This window comes from Haliotis cracherodii, unplaced genomic scaffold (genome assembly GCF_022045235.1).
Source record: "Haliotis cracherodii isolate W230 unplaced genomic scaffold, xgHalCrac1.p SCAF_4, whole genome shotgun sequence".
NCBI classification, from domain to species: Eukaryota; Metazoa; Mollusca; class Gastropoda; order Lepetellida; family Haliotidae; genus Haliotis; species Haliotis cracherodii.
The window spans coordinates 30,519,143-30,538,198 of NW_027266297.1; the positions used below are offsets into that span (position 1 = coordinate 30,519,143).

The 19,056-nt window shown below is 38.2% G+C and overlaps 1 protein-coding gene across 7 annotated transcripts in view; it reads left to right on the forward strand.

Annotated features, from left to right (window-relative positions):
- LOC139478555 (choline transporter-like protein 1) overlaps positions 1-19,056 on the forward strand; it is a 260,716-nt gene that overhangs the window by 169,965 nt on the left and 71,695 nt on the right. The window contains exon 1 of one of the 7 annotated variants that reach the window (XM_071261067.1): positions 12,681-12,856. The exons of 5 other annotated variants lie outside the window; for them this stretch is intronic. The gene's annotated coding sequence lies outside the window, so the exon portion shown is untranslated. Of the gene's footprint in view, positions 1-12,680; positions 12,857-16,415; positions 16,481-19,056 lie in introns of those variants that run through there. One more of the 7 variants, XM_071261066.1, reaches the window with a different exon arrangement.

Sequence of the window (19,056 nt, forward strand, 5' to 3'; positions counted from 1 at the left end):
CTAAAAGTGGCGTAAAACCAAACTCACCCATTGTTATTTAAAGCAGCACTCAGCAATATTCCAGCTATATGACAGTGGTCTGTAAATAATTGAGTCTGGACCAAACAATCCAGTGACTGTGACATCATGAGCATCGATCCACACAATTGGGATACGATGACATGCATTAAAGTCAGTGAGCCTGACTACCTGATCCCGTTAGTCGCCTCTTACGACAACCATAGTCTCCTTTTACGGCAAGCACGTATCTTCTCACTCATTCACTCACTCATTCACTCACTCACTGGGCGGTCGGGTAGCCTAGTGGTTAAAGCGTTAGCTCGTCACGCTGAAGACCCGGGTTCAATTCCCAACATGGGTACAATGTTTGAAGCGCATTTCTGGTGTCCCCCACCGTGATATTGCTGGAATATTGCTAAAAGCAGGATAAAACAATACTCACTCACTCACTCACTCACTCACTCACTCACTCACTCACTCACTCACTCGCTCACTCGCTCAATCAGCCACACATTCACTCTCTCATATTTTTATATGACAAACCAGTAAACAATTACAAGTTTCAACACAATCTGTCCCTTATTGTAATTTACAGAAACATATGCACAATCAGTCTCATTATGTCCAAGGCCATATGTGACATCGGGCTGACATGTTATGAATATATCTGATGTTGAGGTTAATTAAAATAACATATTTGATATGCAATGTTGTGTCTCCTAAAAACAAGCAACATTAAAGTGACATTTTTGTTTAGACATGAATTATTATTGTCAAACTATACTGCATGACATTTGGGTTTATGGACATCTCTTGTGGTATCAGTTACACACAAACAGCATGGGAACAGGTGTTTCGGAAATATACCACACTTCAAGGAATCTGTCTGACAAACTGTTTAACATTTTCAACAATAATGGAAACAGTGTGTATTTGAAATTTCGTGTGTGACATTTTGACAACATTTAGATTATATGAAATGTTATAATTGTATTTAAAATATACACATTGAATTTAATACATGCCCTGTGCTTCCAATTCCAAGGAATATGGTTCTACTTACAAGTGGTTTTCAAATGGGTTTGGTAAAGTGGGTTATCCTTAGGCGGAAGGGACATAGGTGTCCCTGTCATCTAAGACACTGCAATTAACTGTGCTGAGTTGACTCCCTTAGACGTTCCAGGATCCAAAGATCATGGTTTGGAACTGGAGATTTGCCCTTATCTCTGCCAGTATCACCCTGGGTACATCATATGTTGTATATGATATGATGGCCAATTTATATAAAATCTGTTTGGTTAAAAAGAAAATTCAGAATCTGTGCGCATCATATGGTTATATTCTATGCAGAAAGAGGATTACATCTACATGTGTGAAGTTTTTGCTCTTCTTTTTTTTTCTGAAATTATGATTGATAATTAAATAATAATAATAATAAAAATTTAAATCACAATTAGTAATCTGTCATGGCAAATGATTCAGTATTTGTTTAAAGACAGTTTTCAATTTTAGATCTCTGTTATCTTTTTCTTTACTCTGTCTTGGAAACTTCACCTTTATCCTAGGTTGGTCTCAACTAACACTTTCATTTCATGCTAAACTGAAAATCAATTATGGTAATTAATGGCTATTGTTGTTTGCCATTCTGCTAAACGACACTTCACCTGTCATTTCTTGCTTGCTTTTCTTTTGGGGCAGCATATAAACAGGGCTCTGATAAAGGGTTTTGGCCAATACAAAACAACATCAATCTAGGTCTGAACGAGCTGCATTCAGCATGATCGTCAGTCGACATGCAAATAGAATCATCAAATTGCTGCTGTTTTCTCACTGGCACGGAAGTGCTAAACATTCATGAAAGCTAGATACAAGGTTGGGTTACGCCTTTATAGTAACTGTTTCATTATTTTTAATGCTTGAGTGCTCCTTAATAGCTCCTTAATATGGCTTTTTGGAAAGAACATGATATGCATTTAGTTCTGCTTAACATGAAGTCAAGTCTTATCAGCTGTTACACTGCATTAGCAGCAAAGATTTTCACATCTTTTCAATCCAGCGTGTATTTACGGAGACTTTGTTCTGTATACCACACTGTGCTTTATTATACCACACTGTGCTTTATTATACAACACTGTGCTTTATTATACCACACTGTGCTTTATTATACAACACTGTGCTTTATTATACCACACTGTGCTTTATTATACAACACTGTGCTTCATTATACCACACTGTGCTTTATTATACAACACTGTGCTTTATTATACAACATTGTGCTTTATTATAAAACACAGCCTTTATTATACAAGACAACAAACCTTTATTATACCACACTGTGCTTTATTATACAACACTGAGGCTTAATTGTACAAGCCTTTATTGTATACTACTGACAAAAAATAAGGGGTGACTGAGGTGTCATAAGAGGTAATGATGATAAATGTCTGTAAAATTAATTACGTGTGGGTGAGTCTCTAGTGTGTCTACCCGTTTGGGCGATACATACACGACACCTTGATGGCATACTGTTGATAAACTTGCGTATTGTTGCCCTTGGCATTGCCCACCATTGCCTGCGATACACCAAGCAGGGCAATATTGGCATGACCCGGAAAGATGCAGGTTAGAATAGGTCTTTAGAAACCCATGCTTGTCGTAAGACAACTAATGGGATCGAGTTGTCAGGCTTGCCTTGAACATCCTCGGTGCACAAAGTGGCCATGATTGTATATTCGTTAAATGTTCAAAGTAGGAAAAGACAAAGTTAGGGTTATAAGTGTGGGGGAGGAGGCTCGCTGACTTGGTTGATGCATGTCATCGTATTCCAATTGTGTAGATCGATGCTGATGATGTCAATCACTGTATTGTCTGGTCCAGACTCAATTTTTTGACAGACCACCATCATATGGCTGGAATATTGCTGAGTGCGGTGTCAAACAACAAACAAACAAACAAACAAACAAACAAACACATAGGCAGATGTTGGGTCTCTAGTGTACACTGTCCGCCCCATAACATCCTACAGGTGCTCTAATGACACATTTCAGGGAACTTACAATCGAATGTCCGTAAGCCTTCTCATCGGAAATAATCGATGACAACTGAACACGATGTGGTCTGTCATTGTCATCTTGTGGTTCAAAATCTCTGCCGATAATTCTAGCAAATGGAACAATGAGAGGACACAAAATTTCGTCAACATCTCTGGCCAGTGAAATGTTTATTCACAATAACGAAATAAGTTCGCATGTCATGTGTGATACCGCCCCCACCATGACACTGCTGCCTCCATACAGATCATGATCGAGAGTCGTTGCCCAGGCATACTGCTTGAGGCTACATCGCCAACAACATTTTTGCCCTCTTTGAATCGGAGGCAAGACCTAGTTTAGTAAACATAGTGTATCATCCGTACGGCTGCATAGAGCCGTGTTTTAAAGGGGCACTGATCTAACGCAATTCCCCGGGACTGGTTGTTGCCTTTGTTATTGTTTTTTCCCAGTGAGTACCCGGATGTAGAGCAGAAATCTAGACTAGCTCCCGACCTCTGTTGCGCCATTCGTAAGCGCATTAGTCATTTTTATGGATACCGGTAGTAATAAGAGCGTATGGTCACATTGATCAACAAAATGAAATACAGTTTTCGAGATAATAAGAAAATGTAGGCATCTTTGTTGGTAGCATCGGTAATGGTGACGAAGTTTTGATAAGTCACTGGCTTGGTAATTTTGCGATTTTCGTTTACACTATTTTGACTTGCAACACAAAGTAAATATTTCACCTGAGCATTGCTTTTTTAAAAGTGTGTATATTTTTTTACTGTCAAAATGTGTAACATAGTTATTAAACGTCTAAATATTCAGTTATTTTACAAAGTGACTGAAAAACATTTCCATCTGTATTATTATGATAACGAATTCCAAACATTTTGATGTTTAATATCATCACCAAGAGACTGAAAATGTTACGTTGAAAAGTATATTTCTATGTTGTTTGGCTTCTAATCCTACATAATAATCTGTTGTGATGTTTGTAGGCCCTTTTGATCGTCTTAATCAATCTGGACAGATTTTTTAGTCAAAATGACTGAAATATTTACACATTTTAAAAATTGCCTGAGAGAATCACATTTTACAAATTGACGGTAATCTATACACGCTTACAAAGGAAATGACCTGTGAAAACAACGTCTATCGCGCATTGAAGAAATTCCCAACCAAGACGTAGAAAAACAAGAACGAATCGGTTCAAATGAAGGAAAACAAAATGCAAATACCATAATTACAACTTACCAAATTTATGTGTATAAATAGGCAGCTTCCTTATTCGAGGAATGTATCCGTGAATATCCACACAAAGGAATAATACCCCACTCGTCTGCAGCTATACAAAATAACTTATTCGATGTCACGTGTCTGTAACTATCAAATATTCTAAAAGATATATATCGTTTCGGGTGTCAAGTCTCAAGGGTCGGCTGAGAAAGGCCACGTGACAACTATTTTCATTACGTCGACGGTTCCTTAAAAATCCATTGAGTTTGATAACAATGAGCAACCAATCAACGTATTATCAGTTAACCCTTCGAACAAATTTTATGTTGTTTTTACATCGGCACTTCACGCCATGATATGAGTGTATTCCCTTTTTTTTAGTAAACCTAGACATGTAAACACTCACTTTTGACATATCCACTGTGGAAGATAACAGTGATTAATCAATCAACATATTTTCTGTTAATCCTTTGATGACTAGGAACGATCCGTTGATTTACAAAAAAAAGTAAATCAACTGATCATTCATCTCTTGCTGGGCTGCCACGTGCATATTACATAACCTCACTTCAAACCTGGATTTAGATTGAATAATTACCCCAGACACAATAAATGCCAAATGAGAACCTTTGTCAGGTAATCTAAGTGGTGCTACCACTAATTGTACCTGTAATAAATTCATTAACTGATCATCAAGTGAATGATGACAAATACACAAGTGTAGGGTTAAACGAGAAAACGTGTATGACAACAAGGGAGTAGTAATCGTATTACACAATCCGAAATCCGAAAATGCTTTCACTGCATGGATACTTTTTTTAGTATTATACTATAACCATCTGGGGTATTTCCAAATGACGACTTCCGATGAGCTCCGCCGTTCTTTTTGTCTGTTTGTTTAGGCTGAAGAAATTAATTGACATGCGCCCTTTGTCGAATCTTTATAGATCACAGTTAACCAATCAGTGTTTATGCAAAAATGCGTAAAACAAATATTGCCTCCAGCCTCCAAGTTTATTTAGCTGTCCTTGCAGATGGTAGCCCAGTCTCTGGTCACGCTCAGTTGCGTTGCGTATCATCCGGGTACTCACGGGGGGGGAAAACAATAACAAAGGCAACAACCAGTCCGGGGAATGGCGTTAGATCAGTGCCCCTTTAAAGGTAGATGTTGAAATTTGGCTTCCTGTTATTGTACAGCATTCTCTATTGAACAGAGGAGCAAATTTGCATCTATTGCATAGTGCAATTCATGAAATGCGACGATCTTGTCTAGGTGTCGATTTTTAAGGCTTGCCACACCAAGGTCTTATTTTGGCATCTCACTCACTCACTCACTCTTTGTGAATTAATCACCAGGAAATAAGTTTGGTAGCGTTGCTTTTGATCACTCATTATTGAATTCATCATTTGTTCCATGCAACACAAAGCAAATCTTGAGGTTAATAGAACTCATTATCTTCAGTCATCTTTCTCCAGCCCTTTTTCTTCATCAGATGTTTTCTTGTTTGTATTGAAAATAGATAATCATTTAGTTATCTAGAATAACCTTCCTATGAATATCTACACCCAATATACATAGCTTTGATCATTTGTGCATAAATTTCTCATGTATGCAATGACAAAGCCTATTATTTGTTTTGATGTGAATCCTTAGTGGTAACCTTTTGTGATACTTAAAAAAAGAAGGATTACCTCCCTTTGACATTACAAAGATAAATGTATCATGGCTTTAAAAAACATTAATGCACCATGTAGTAAAATTCATCTTTGTCATTCTTTGAAAATTGGGGTTATTCATGAAGAGAGTTTTGCATTTCACTCTACAGCTTGATACCTTCAAGAGATTTAGCCCGCGGTGGCTCAGTCGCACAAGATTAGCCCCTTCATGCATTCCAATTGGCAGGGAGGAAATTGTCTTGTCGTGGAATAATTGGATACAAGGATGAGACAGTAGGGTCTACTGACTTGGCTTCTTGCACGTAGCGATCTCGTCCCGATTCAGTAGGTATCAAGGAAATGCTAAGTCTTTTTGTGTACGGATTGTGGATTTTTAGTTGTTTGTTTTTTCGCCTGAGATTTATAAGGGCATGGTTCTTTGCTGGTATTGTTTAATGTGTTTTTTCAAGGATGAGCTGCCCTTTTTTGAACATTTGGATTTTAGAATGATAGATATGGGTTTTTTTAGTTAACAGCTTCAGCCAATACATAAGATAAACAATTATATTTTGTCTATAATGATAAGGGCTTGGATGTTGACATTGGTTCATCGTTAAAATGGCCTGGTGGTTTGTTCGCTTATTATGGGCAAGTTCTGAGCTTTAACATCAACAGGGGGCACAGTGGTTTAGTGGCCTAATATTCTGTATATCTCAGTACAGAGTTATGTCCCTTAGCTGGATCTACTTGTCTTGATACTTCTTGTCACCAATACCGTCAAGAATTTGCATAGATACTTTTAGCAACTCACCCAAGTCAGATCAAAAATGTGAATTTTGTGCTGTATATAACAAAATCTCTGTCGTTATAAATATCATTAATGAAAAAAGACAATTACAAATGCTGTGACAAAGGTAGATGGGCAAATAAATGATCATGAATACAGTCAGGTCACGGTCCGAAAGACAGTTTGGTCATGTGACGTAGCCTATGCCGATGTTTGTTTTTTCTGTTTCCGATTTCCCAGGTTCTACTGGGTTGCACTTCATTACCTGCGAAACTATAAGAATCTTCAACGTACACCCATTTCAGACCCTCCACGTTGACACACTGTGGGATACAACTGAAATACAAGCCATTTGCTCACTTAAATCCCAATAAAGGTGGGAGATACTTTGTGATATATGTCTTCATATAGACCAAGCAATTGGACTTGCAAATGATATCTTTGTCCCTGGATGACTCTTGAGTAGGAGCTGGAGGACACTCTGACTTAGTACTGTGTTTAATCAGGTATGCTTGGTTTATCATGGCCACACTAACCTGTTAGCCTGAGACAGCTGAATTATGTTTAGTTTACAGATATCATATTTCCCCTTTATCAGAAAGGATGGGTCAGATTATAAAACTTTGATATATGGAGAAATCCTTACTTGCCGCCCTCCCTCTTCCCCCCCCCCCCCCCGTGCCTTATGAGAGGTATGGCTCTTATTTTAAAACCATACCCCTGAAACTGATTTCTTAAAGGGTCTATGCTCCACAATCTTGTGCCAAAGTTCGGTCTAGGTCCATCTTCCCGAGGCAAGGGCGTTAACTGACTATCAAAGTCCAGTTTCCACCCATGCCGAACTAGGTTGGAATTCTGGAGTTATATGTTGGCTTGGCTTATGAGTCTTTGCGTAATGAACCAGACATCCGGTTCGTTAGCGTGGATTTCAAAGTGCAGACTTCGGTCGACTGCAGGATTTGCAAAGCATATGTACCATCAACTAGGCTTCAATAGATATTTTCCAAATCGATTCATGTTTTTAATCAGGGTGTTCAAGTGATTTGATGCACTTCGCGAGGTTAGAGCTGTTTTATGACAATATTGGTCTTGATTATCGATCTGATCGTCTTGACTGAGTGCTGCCATTTTGTTTGAAGTGATATGAGGGATGGAATCTGATTGGTCAATAAGAGGGACATAGAAGGGACTTACTCATCATAGCCACTGGTGACGCTACAATCGAGCCACAATATTCCAGCCTAGTTTGGTCAGGGGGAACTGGACTTTTATAGTTAGTTAATTCGCTTGCCTCGGGAAGATGATCTAGGTCTAGTTAATGATTTGTGTCAAACTTAGACATTGTCTGTGTTAGATTAGTGAAATCAGAAACAGCTAGATTCATATATTCTACCCAAAAGAAGATAAAGAACACCAGATTTTTTCATATGACTATTGTCAATTTGTCATGGCCATGACAGATTAACAATAGTCATGTGAAAAAAGGTAGGTGTTCTTTAACTTTTGAGTAATATGTAAATAACATTTCAGTTGACAAGCAAAGAAAGTGTTTTCTTCATAACTAAATAACGTTTGCTGGGACTGTGAATTGACCTGAGGCCAGTCTCCCTTTAATCAATCAGGGGGGCATGTGTGGCCCAGTCGTCTAAGGCGCCGTGATTCGCTGTGCAGAGTTGTGTCCCTTGGGCACGCCAGAAACCGATGATTGTGGGTTCGAATCCCGGTTCGCCCCGTTTATGTTTCTAGGTTTGTCAGCACCAGACCCGTGCTCGTGGGTTTCACCGAAGTGATAAACATCTGAGACCAGCATCACTTCGGACTTTCCTCCCACATTACGCTGACATGCCGTGATATAAATGGAATAATGTTAAAAGCGGCGTTAAACCAAACTCTTGATTGTAGGCTTGTATAACAAATCACAGGGCACTCAAATGTTTAAGCAATTAATTGTTTGGTTTACGAGATGTGTTTAATCAAAATGTATATATATATAATAAAACAAAGACAATTACACTGTGACAATAAGGCCATGTGTTACTTTGGATCTTCAAGCCTTTTAATATAACTTGATGACTATCTTTAATGGAGGAAATACATTATTCTGCTGAATAGTTGAAAGTAAATCTTTTACAAAGATGTCAATCTTTTAATGTTTAAAATTCTAATTTTCAGTTTTTCTTTGTAAGTTTCCGTCTCCTAAAACCCTCAGTAATAAATTGAGTCGAAGACTGAAGAGTAGCCAATGATGATGCTTCAGCTGAAGGATGACTCTCCATCGGAGGCTCAATTTCTCGCCCTATCGGTGCACTTGCTGCACCACTGTTCACGTTTCTACACTTCATTTACATGTTGCTTTAAGGGGAAGCTTTAGGAGGGAACAGGATAAACCTCAAGGTGACAGGTGTTCTGAAACTGTTCATTAGAAGGGAAAAGAACATTTGACTGTACAATTTCTCACGCTCGAAAATAAGATGAATTTGAGTTTAGACACCTCAATTGCCAAAGATAGATTTCCTGTTGAATTTATCAAGGAAGGAAATAACATGTAATCTGTTTATACAGGAAAAGATTGAAAATGGCCCATTTAGAAGATGAAATTTGTAAATAGTAAAACATATTTGATAGATTACAGCCTTTGGCAACTTTTTTCTCAAGTTTCAAATCACTCACAAGTTAACAACACCTACGGATGTAAGTTGGGTTCTTTTTCTATGTAAGTCTGTAGACATGGAAAATCAGTGTTTCTTGAACTTTGATAGCCTCATCCTAAACACTCAGCATCTTGAAATACCGTATTCGACGTAATAAGTGCCCAGGGCGCTCTCAAAATTAGAAATAGGGGGTTCTTATTAGAATATTATTTTAGTGAAAAAAAAGAGTTGAAAGATCGTAAATTTCGTGGTTTATTATGACAGCCTGAAATGTTTAAATACGACGGATATATTTTTCTAAAATTTAATTGCCCATAATTAAGGGTGCATATAACATACGATACGAGAATGAATAAGTCTTGTGTACATTGATCAATCTGAAGGGGTGCTAATTGGGTTTGTTCACCAGCCAATATATTAGCAAATATCGCCATGGGCGCTTATTACATCGAATACAGTACTCTGCTTTTCCTGGCCTATGAATAGAAAGATACTTGGAGGTCTGTGGCACTGAAGTAACTTACCTGTGCACAACAAGGCTGGGGTGTGATATTTATGCAACATCTTGGGGAGGATACCTTGTTGAAATGCAATCGCCTCCATCTTGAGGCCAGACAAAGAGAGCTTGTAAAGGGAGCTCACCACTTGCAGTGAGGCATACAAATGGTATTAATTGTCTCTGTCAGACAGTTTTTAATTGCTGGGGAAAAAATGAGAAGCTAACAAATGTGTTTTATGTTAGCCTGAGGAGTATGGTGAGAAGATCAGGAAGATTTAATGAAGGTGATAAGTTTTTCTTCAGATTTGGCAAAAATACCAAATTATCTTTTCACTTTTTGGGTGTGCATTTAAAGTGTCATTTAAAAATCCCAAACCTAACTGGTGATGTAAAATATTAACGATTTCTCACATATTGCTGGTATAATGATAAACGCCACATAAAACCTCACACTCATCTAGCATGGCATGACGTTGGTTGTAGAAGATGGGTGTGATTAGGCGGCCAACACTTGTAGAGGATTGAATTCTTTCCTCAAATCTTTACTTGTAACTTTGTTATTAAAAAAAAAGGATATGTATTTTACAGGAAATTGTTTTGTAATTGCTGTGAATGTTGGAGTGATGTCAACATAGTTGCTTGATTGCTTTGATGTATAATAGGAATATTAAGGAGAGTAGGAATATTATGAAGAGTAGAAACCTCTCCAGCTAACTATGACGATGATTAGGATGAGGGTGATGCAGAGTCTTCGAAATTCACACTAGTCCGTTATCCTACAGTGGGCTGGCAACAAGTGAAAATGAAATGATGGTAAGATCCAGGTTAGAATAGGTCTTCAGCAACCCATGCTTGTTGTTAGAGGCGACTGTGCTTGATTTAGGAGGCGACTGTGCTTGATTTAGGAGGCAACTGTGCTTGATTTAAGAGGCGACTAACTGCACTGAGTGGTCAGGCTCTCTGACTTGGTAGATACACATCATTGTATCCTTATTGTCTGGTATGATGCTCATGATGTCAATCACTGGATTGTCTGGTCAAGACTCGATTATTTACAAACTGTTGTCATAAAGCTGGAATATTGCCGAATGTGGCGTTAAACAACAAACAAACAAACAAACAGACTAGCTTCAAAGTCCATGAAGAATAGTGAAATCGGGTTTATGCTCTTCCTCTGGACTTGAGTGAGTCAGTTTAGTTTATCAGTGTTTCAGCATTGCCACTTTGATGAAGCACATGAGGTATGATGGTGATAGACCAAAGGTCATGTATAATCTTAGACTCAGTCATAATACTGGATTGGTTGGGACAGGAAGATCGTCCAAAACATAAATTGTTAAAAGATCTTTTTTGACAAAGTAAGGGTTTGTTGTGTGGGTTTCACCAAAGTGGTAAATGTCTGAGACCTGCATCACTTCAGGTATTCCTCCCACATAAAGCTGACATGCTGTGATGTAACTGGAATAATGTTAAACAACTCACTCACTCACTCACTCACTCACTCACTCACTCACTCACTCACTCACTCACTCACTCACTCAAGGGATAGGGATGTTTTGAGGTTATGAGATCTCATCATTGTGGGTATGGCGCGTTGAGGCCACTATTTTCTCAAAGCATCGATTTTACATAAAAATATGAAAACATATGCATTAATTTCCAGATGGAATTGAAGTAGTTGTTTGAAGACAGTAAAAAAGTTCAAATGTAATTAACCATGTGGAATAGAAATTCAAATTGGGACTTGCAAATGAGAGAAATAAAATGCCAAGTTGTCATTCAAAAAGACATAGCCCAGATTATGAATTTATTTGATTGCACCAACCTAGCTGAGATTGGGGAACATATGACAGAATATGACCTAGAGGGTGAATAGATTGTTTGAACAATACCCCGATTGACGAAGATGGGATTTTGAATGATTAGATAAGACCAATCGTTGCCACGAGGAATTGCTTCGGACCTAATCACAGCTATTGGTTGTTGGGCATTCAGCATGTATAGGAAGCATAGATGTTTTAAATGCTGGTTGCAAGACCCTCCTCTTTACTTGTGTTTATTAGAAAGCAGATTGAAGGAGGGGGATTCCAATGAATAGCATCTTATCGCTTGAATTGAAACGGACAAGATTGTGCCGAGTCGGAGTTGAAATTGCACGGGAGGGGAGGACGGTAAGATGTGTTGGCTTTTTGTGTGGGTCACACTACTCATCAATCTCCAAGCATTCCATTGCAGCCGTTCTATTTCCTAATTAGTGTCATTTTCCTGATCACAGAAATCAATACTGGCTCCCTGATCTTTGGGAATTTCGGATGAATTATTCACCAGTGCACATGCATTGTGTAGAAGTCAGTAGGCCTGTCTCTCGGTTTTTGATGATGGCATATGTATACGAAGACGTGATTTGGTCATCCGCAACCCTTCCTCATTCTGTTTTCGATGATGACATATGTCGTATGATTCGGTCATACAAAACCCATTCTGATTACCTTCTAGTAGGGTTAGATTCATTGTCATCGGAGGAGGAAAGGATGGACGTCATCAGTCACCTTCCACCTATCCCATCATGCATCAGGATTGTGTGACAGCCCGCTCAGACCCACCTGCGTGTAATTTTGGTAATTTTCCTTTCGTGCTGGTTGGTGAGACATCGCGGAAGATATTGACGGAGCTGAGAATCTTGACTTCCACATTCTGGGGCCATCCAATACCTGTCGCCACGCTTTGATCTCCCATCAGCATGTTATCTCGCCATCATCAGCTCTGATTAAGTCATCAAGAAGGAAAGAAGGTGCAAGAGGAAGAATAAAGGCTCATCAGTTTTGACGTGTTGTTTATGACATGCTATTGATGAAGAAACGTTTTTCACATATTACTGCATTCACTGGTGAAGATCGCCTGTTCTCACTGCATGCTACAGGCTTACATCTCAAGGCAGGAACGCACGCATTGATGATTTTCTAATTGATAGAGACATTTCAGTGCTACCGTAAGTGAGATTAGCTTTTATTAAAGATTAGTGTTATCAAATCTGGCTGTTTTTGTCACATATGTGACAGGCACTTGGGTTTGGGCAATTTTTCTGAAGGAATAAGTTTGTCAACTTAAAACTTTAGAGATTGCTATTGTTATACTGTCTGAAATATCCTGCCATCCTGTCTTCTGTCAAGTGTTTAGTCATAATACTCATGATAAATATCATATTGGAGATGCTTTTTGACCTGCCTTTGTCTTTCCTTTTTGCCTCCCATTGATTCACAGTCATGCTTAAAGATAAAGAATATCTTGTCAAGTTTCTTATTTTGCGAGTTTTTGGTCATTGAAATTATTTAGTGTTTGCAAGTCACTACTGTTTACAATTCTGACTTCTCCTTTGTGCCGTCTCAGACTTATATAACCGGTATACAGGTCCATGGTGCTGCTGAGTAGAATTATAATTACCAGTTAATGTAGTCATTAATTTCAAAATAAAAATTATCAGGAGTAATTATAAGCCTTTTCCTGTTTATTATAGTTTATAGTTCTACATATTTACAAAGTATATTACTAGTGCATATAAATGAAGTATTTCTCAAAAATATGAATACCTTATGTTCATAGCTGTTTGTTACAAGGCTATCTTGGCCAAGTTTTGTGTACTGACAGGAATATAGACAAATATCTGCTTTTTTTTAAAAAAGTCACCCCAAATTGCCTTTTCAAAAACATTTTTCTCAGTCATGTAAACCTTACTTTTTATCCTCTTGTAGATTTGTGTAGATTCTCCGAGTGATAAATATAGAATTGGTTATTTAATATGTTTTTTTTTGTGCAAAACTGAATGTTTTCCTCAGTCTTTATTTAGCATCTTCAAATAACAAAATAGATGTAATTCTGTAAGAAATATTTAGAGTCATGATTTTATTGACTTGTCAGTCACTTATGTTACTAAATGAAGCACCAGGCAGTTGTAAGGAGGCAATACAACAAGCATGGAAGTTGATACCTGATAAAGATGCAGGTTGTGATAGCATAACTTGATAGCCAAGATCAGATTTTGTAGCTGCATAGACCTGTAATGGCCCAAGGGATGTGAAACTTTCAAAGTCAGGAAACAGCTTCTATTTGAAATGAGACCCTGTTCTGACATTATATGAAAATAACAGTTTGTTCATATCCTGATGCAGTGAGAATGTTGAGTCATTTATTTATTGGAGAGATGAAAATTAAAGATCAGATTCTTATAATTACATACAAGATGCGAAATATATCACATTAATTGCTAATGCTAGGTTCAGTGATGTGATGTCAATCATGGAAAATGGTTGTTTCTTATTGGCTAGGAAATATTGACCATTTTCTAATTATATAGTTGGGAATATTCAAAACTTATCACGACTGTTGTCTTTGATGGTAATAGGAAAAGCATGGTGATGATTTTTGAATGTCTTCCATTGGATAACGCCATGCGTCAGTTTCAACCTGTCACATCCCAGGTAGGACTAAGCCTCATTCTGACGACAGACAGTCGTATGCACCAACTATTCTCAGGTGCAGTAGACCAGTCACTTGGATATTATCTGCATCTCCTTGTTCATTGCCTGACAGCTACTGACGTGCAACAATCCAGGTTTGTTTGCCATCTACGTGTAATTGATTTCACAGTATATTCTGATCATCGTCAATAGGCCCAGCTGAATTAATGCCTTGCTAAACTTGGACCTAATTGATACTGTGTTTGAGAAGGCATGAAGCTGCAGTTAGAAGTCCAACATTTCTAATTACAACAGTGTTATTAAGGGGTCACTTGATTGCCAATTATCATATTATAGTGGTGTGAGTTATGCCTTGTCATGAAATATAGAAAAGTACTTCGGTGCTGCTCTGTAGACTTTACTGTTAATACAGCTGACAGATTGGTGTTGACAGCTGGGATATTACACCCAGGAGGAAGTAATTCTAGGTTTTGTTTTCAAGATAATATTCATTTGAGTTGTATTGAAAGTTGTTATGTGTTTTAATGATAGATTTTAGGATTAAAGTCAACTAAACGTGATAATGTTGGAAAATGTACAGAGATGCGGACTAACATATAGTCTGTGAGATCCTTTATTACACGATACATTTTTCTGATGCTAATTTCATGGAATAGAGCTGGCTAGAGACTTGCTTTTTATAATCTAGAATTATGGTTTTGTTTTAAGGAAATATATCTTTTCCTCATTCATGGGGGAGGACTTAGATTCAGATGGGAGTTCCTGGTGTTCACTGATGAGGTTGATAGATGTTTGACTCATTCATCTATTTCGGATGTGGACATAGGGTACTTCTTTGACAGAATTATGGTAACTATTTTCATATGCATATTTGCTGTAGATTGTTTCTTCTAGTCTGACAATGTTTAATACATGTGATAATTTCAGCCATTCACAAACCAGGCGACTAAGCCGCAATCTAATGATGGACAGGTGTATGTGTCAACAACACTTAGTTTTGAAAAAGAATGCTTTTGTCAACAAACCAGTTATTTTCAGGACAGTAGTTTTCTTTAGAAAAATCTATTTTCCGTATGATCATATGAAAGACTTTATCTTCAAACATATTTCTGCTATTGCTGGAATATTGCTAAATGCACATAAAACCATACTCACTCACCTTCCCACTCATCTTGAAACTGTATGTAAATGTCAAATATGTTTTTTTGCCTGCAACATCCTGAAAGAAACATGACTGTCATATGCTAAAGAGCAGAAATCATTCATCTGTAACCAATTTCGGACATGACATCTTTGATACTTTCTGTCTTCGTGTTTCTGATGGTGTTTGCTTTTTGATATCTTATTGCAGAATTGTACATTCTGAACGAATGATGATCAAGACATGTTATTCCATTGTCTGGCAAATGGTCACCTTCCTTTCAAGTTGGTGCTGTATTGTCATGCCTTTGAAATAAACACTATCATCCCATCATTTGTCAAAATCTGATCATCTCCGGTTTTGATTTCATTCTTCGATAGCTTTAATGTTGCATTCAAAAAGAGTTTTGATTGATTGGTATTGCCAAGCCTATTTGACGGTCTGATTAAGTCAGGTTTCAAGTTTACAGCATGTTTAGGATTTGTTGGAAATAAGTACCTGTTTTTGCAATGTCTCAGCAGGTGGTACAGGCAGGTTTTTCATCCTATGAAAAACTTATTCCTTGAGCGGATGTCTATTTTCGTCAGACTTGCAATAGACAATGGAACTATATGAGCAGGGCCACGTTGTGACAACATCAGTGATATGTAGACACAGAGAAATACGTCACGTATAGCTTTCAGCGGAGGTACCTCTGCTACCTTATAGCAGCTATCCCTGTGCAATGGGAGGATCTTGGCTCGGTAATCAATAATTTAGCTTTGTCTTGACTTCCTGCCTTGGTGGTGAAGCGCGACACACACTGCCTGACCAAGTGATGGGTGAAATGTCAGGATCCAACCAGCTATTGGAGCCAGTGTTCATATAGCACTGTGGAAAGGCTCGTGCCTGTGGCGTACCTGTGATCCTGTGGGACTTGCATGTGACCAGGTTGTGGGATGCATGGTTTGGAACCACTTGTAAAGTGATGCTGACCGTTTGGCTATAGGTCCTATATGTGAGTTGGTTTTATCATCGTTATTTAGACCTTATGGTACATACATTTTGAGTGACATTTCCACTTTGCTAGGAGGAAGATGAATGTTAGCATTCCGCAGGTTACCATTCCATGATTTTGTCATCATAGTTTAATCTCCATGTCACAAATGAGTAATATTCGTGCTATATGGCTCTGTGGAGCTGCTACCTACGATTGTCACATTTAATTTCAGTATTTGAATATCATGGTAACAATGTATGCACATACGTCCACAAATATGTTGTGTTGCATAGTTGAGCAGTCGGGTAGCCTAGTGGTTAAAGCGTTCGCTCGTCACACTGAAGGCCCAGGTTCGTTTCCCAACATGAGTACAATGTGTGAAGCCCAATTCTGGTGTCCGCTGCTGTGATATTGCTGGAATATTGCTGACATATATGGCATGAAACCATCCTCACTCACTGTTACATAGTTATTTAATCAAAATAAATGAACATTATTTCAAGTGTAATGTTTCTTCACAAATATGATGTAAGGGAATATGAAAATGTATCAGGTTTATTTGTGATTTTAAAAGGAAGACTCATTGCTGTAAGATGCGATGGTGGATGTTTGGCTTACTTTATAAAGATCCTATCAATATTGGAAGGATTTGGCTGTACCTGGTTGAACTTAGGCAATGAACAAGAAGGCTTTGTGACTTGGTTGATTGTCGTACCCATCAAGGGATGTAGTTCATGTTGTCAATCATTAGATTGTCAGGTCTCGAATAGACCATGGTCTCATTAGACTTGAATATTTACAGGCCGCTGTCATATAGCTGGAATACTTTTGATTGCATTGTCGCACAAACAAAGCTTTCACCAGGTCAATTATTTACAGTGAAAATATTATCTTAGTAATTACCATCTATGGGCCCAGCAGGGTTGTGGGTGAGTACAGGATGCTGCATACAAACAGCGAATCTGGTGATGTTGTGGTACATTGTTCTCTCATCAGACAGGGTCAGCCAAGTGGTCAAAGTATTGTCACGACAACGTCCAAGAGGGTATTCCCCGCAGGGCTTCCATTACATGTGTGCATGCAGTCCATTACAGTGAATTTAACAATTACTGTATACTTAACAATTACAGGGTACTTACTGTAACAGTTACACTGTATTTAACAGATGATTGTGTGCTGTTTTCCTAGGGGCATATTATCAGAGCTTTGACCGAAGTTGTTGCTATGTGAACACCTATTATCAAACTCAGGCTCATTTATTCTCAGAAAAAACACCCACGCTGGTACATGAGATATAATTATATACAATTTTTAATATGTACAAAATGACAGTATTTAACAAGAATAATGAAAAAAGTATTGGTGGATACAAATAAAATTTAACAATTGTATTGTACACATTGTTAAGAAATTTAGATAGGCCTTTAAGATCTCTTACACTGTTAGTGGTCACAAGTTTCTTAAATTGGGACAGGTTTGGAAACTTAAGATATTGCTTATTTAAGAGTTCATATTGCTGTTTGGTGTAACAGAAGGCCTGTATGTTAGTCATTCACTTTCCTATGGGTGGGAGGGTGTGATGTGATGTGATGGGTGGTGTGATGTGATGGGTGGTGTAGTCTAGTGGTTAATGCGTTGGCTTGTCTCTCCTCGGCCTTTAAGGTTTGATTCTCCACATACGTTGCAACTGGTTGGCATCCCCTGCTATGATATGGCTGGCATAGTGCTAAAAGCGGTTTTAAACTGACCTCTGTCACTTATTCACTTCTAGGTGCAGTGGGGTAGTCTAGTGGTTAAAGTGTTTGGCACATTTTGCCAAAGGCCCGGGTTCATTTCCGCACATGGGTACAATGTGTGAAGCCCATTTCCAGTATTCACTGCCCTGATATTGCTGGAAAATTGCTAAACTCACTCACTCACTCACTCACTCACTCACTCACTCACTCACTCACTCACTCACACTCACTCACTCACTCTCACACACACACTGGGCGGTGGGGTAGCCTAGTGGTTAAGACCCGGGTTCAATTCCCCACATAGGGGTACAATTTGTGAAGCCACCCCGCCATGCTAAAAGCAGCGTAAAACCTCTCTCACTCACTCACTCACTCACTCACTCACTCACTCACTCACTCACTCACTCCACATTGAATGATTGATGTTTCATGCCGACGTTTGAATTAGTGTATCCAGGAATATATGAATCATTTCTGTTGATAACTAGAATAAAGTAATATTTGAGCCAAAAAACACCTTGATAATTTATTTATTTATGAAGGATATCAATATTGTCAATAAAACATTTGAAAATAAACATATGGTCTGGTTTGGTATAAAACCAGACATGTAACATTTCTGTCTAAAATAGGGAATCTTTTTGAATATGATGTTTTGATGTCGAACATGCATCTTAGGAAGGTGTAGACTATGGTCAACTGAGTCTTCCTCTGCAAAGAAGACAAGTCTTGTCAGTGTTTTTCTTCTTCCATCACATGCCTGTGAAAGCTTAAATGGTTAGTGACACATGTGTCCAGTGGAAAATTTTTTGGTCCTTCAGTTAGAGATTGGGATGGGGCTGCGTTGACTTGATAATT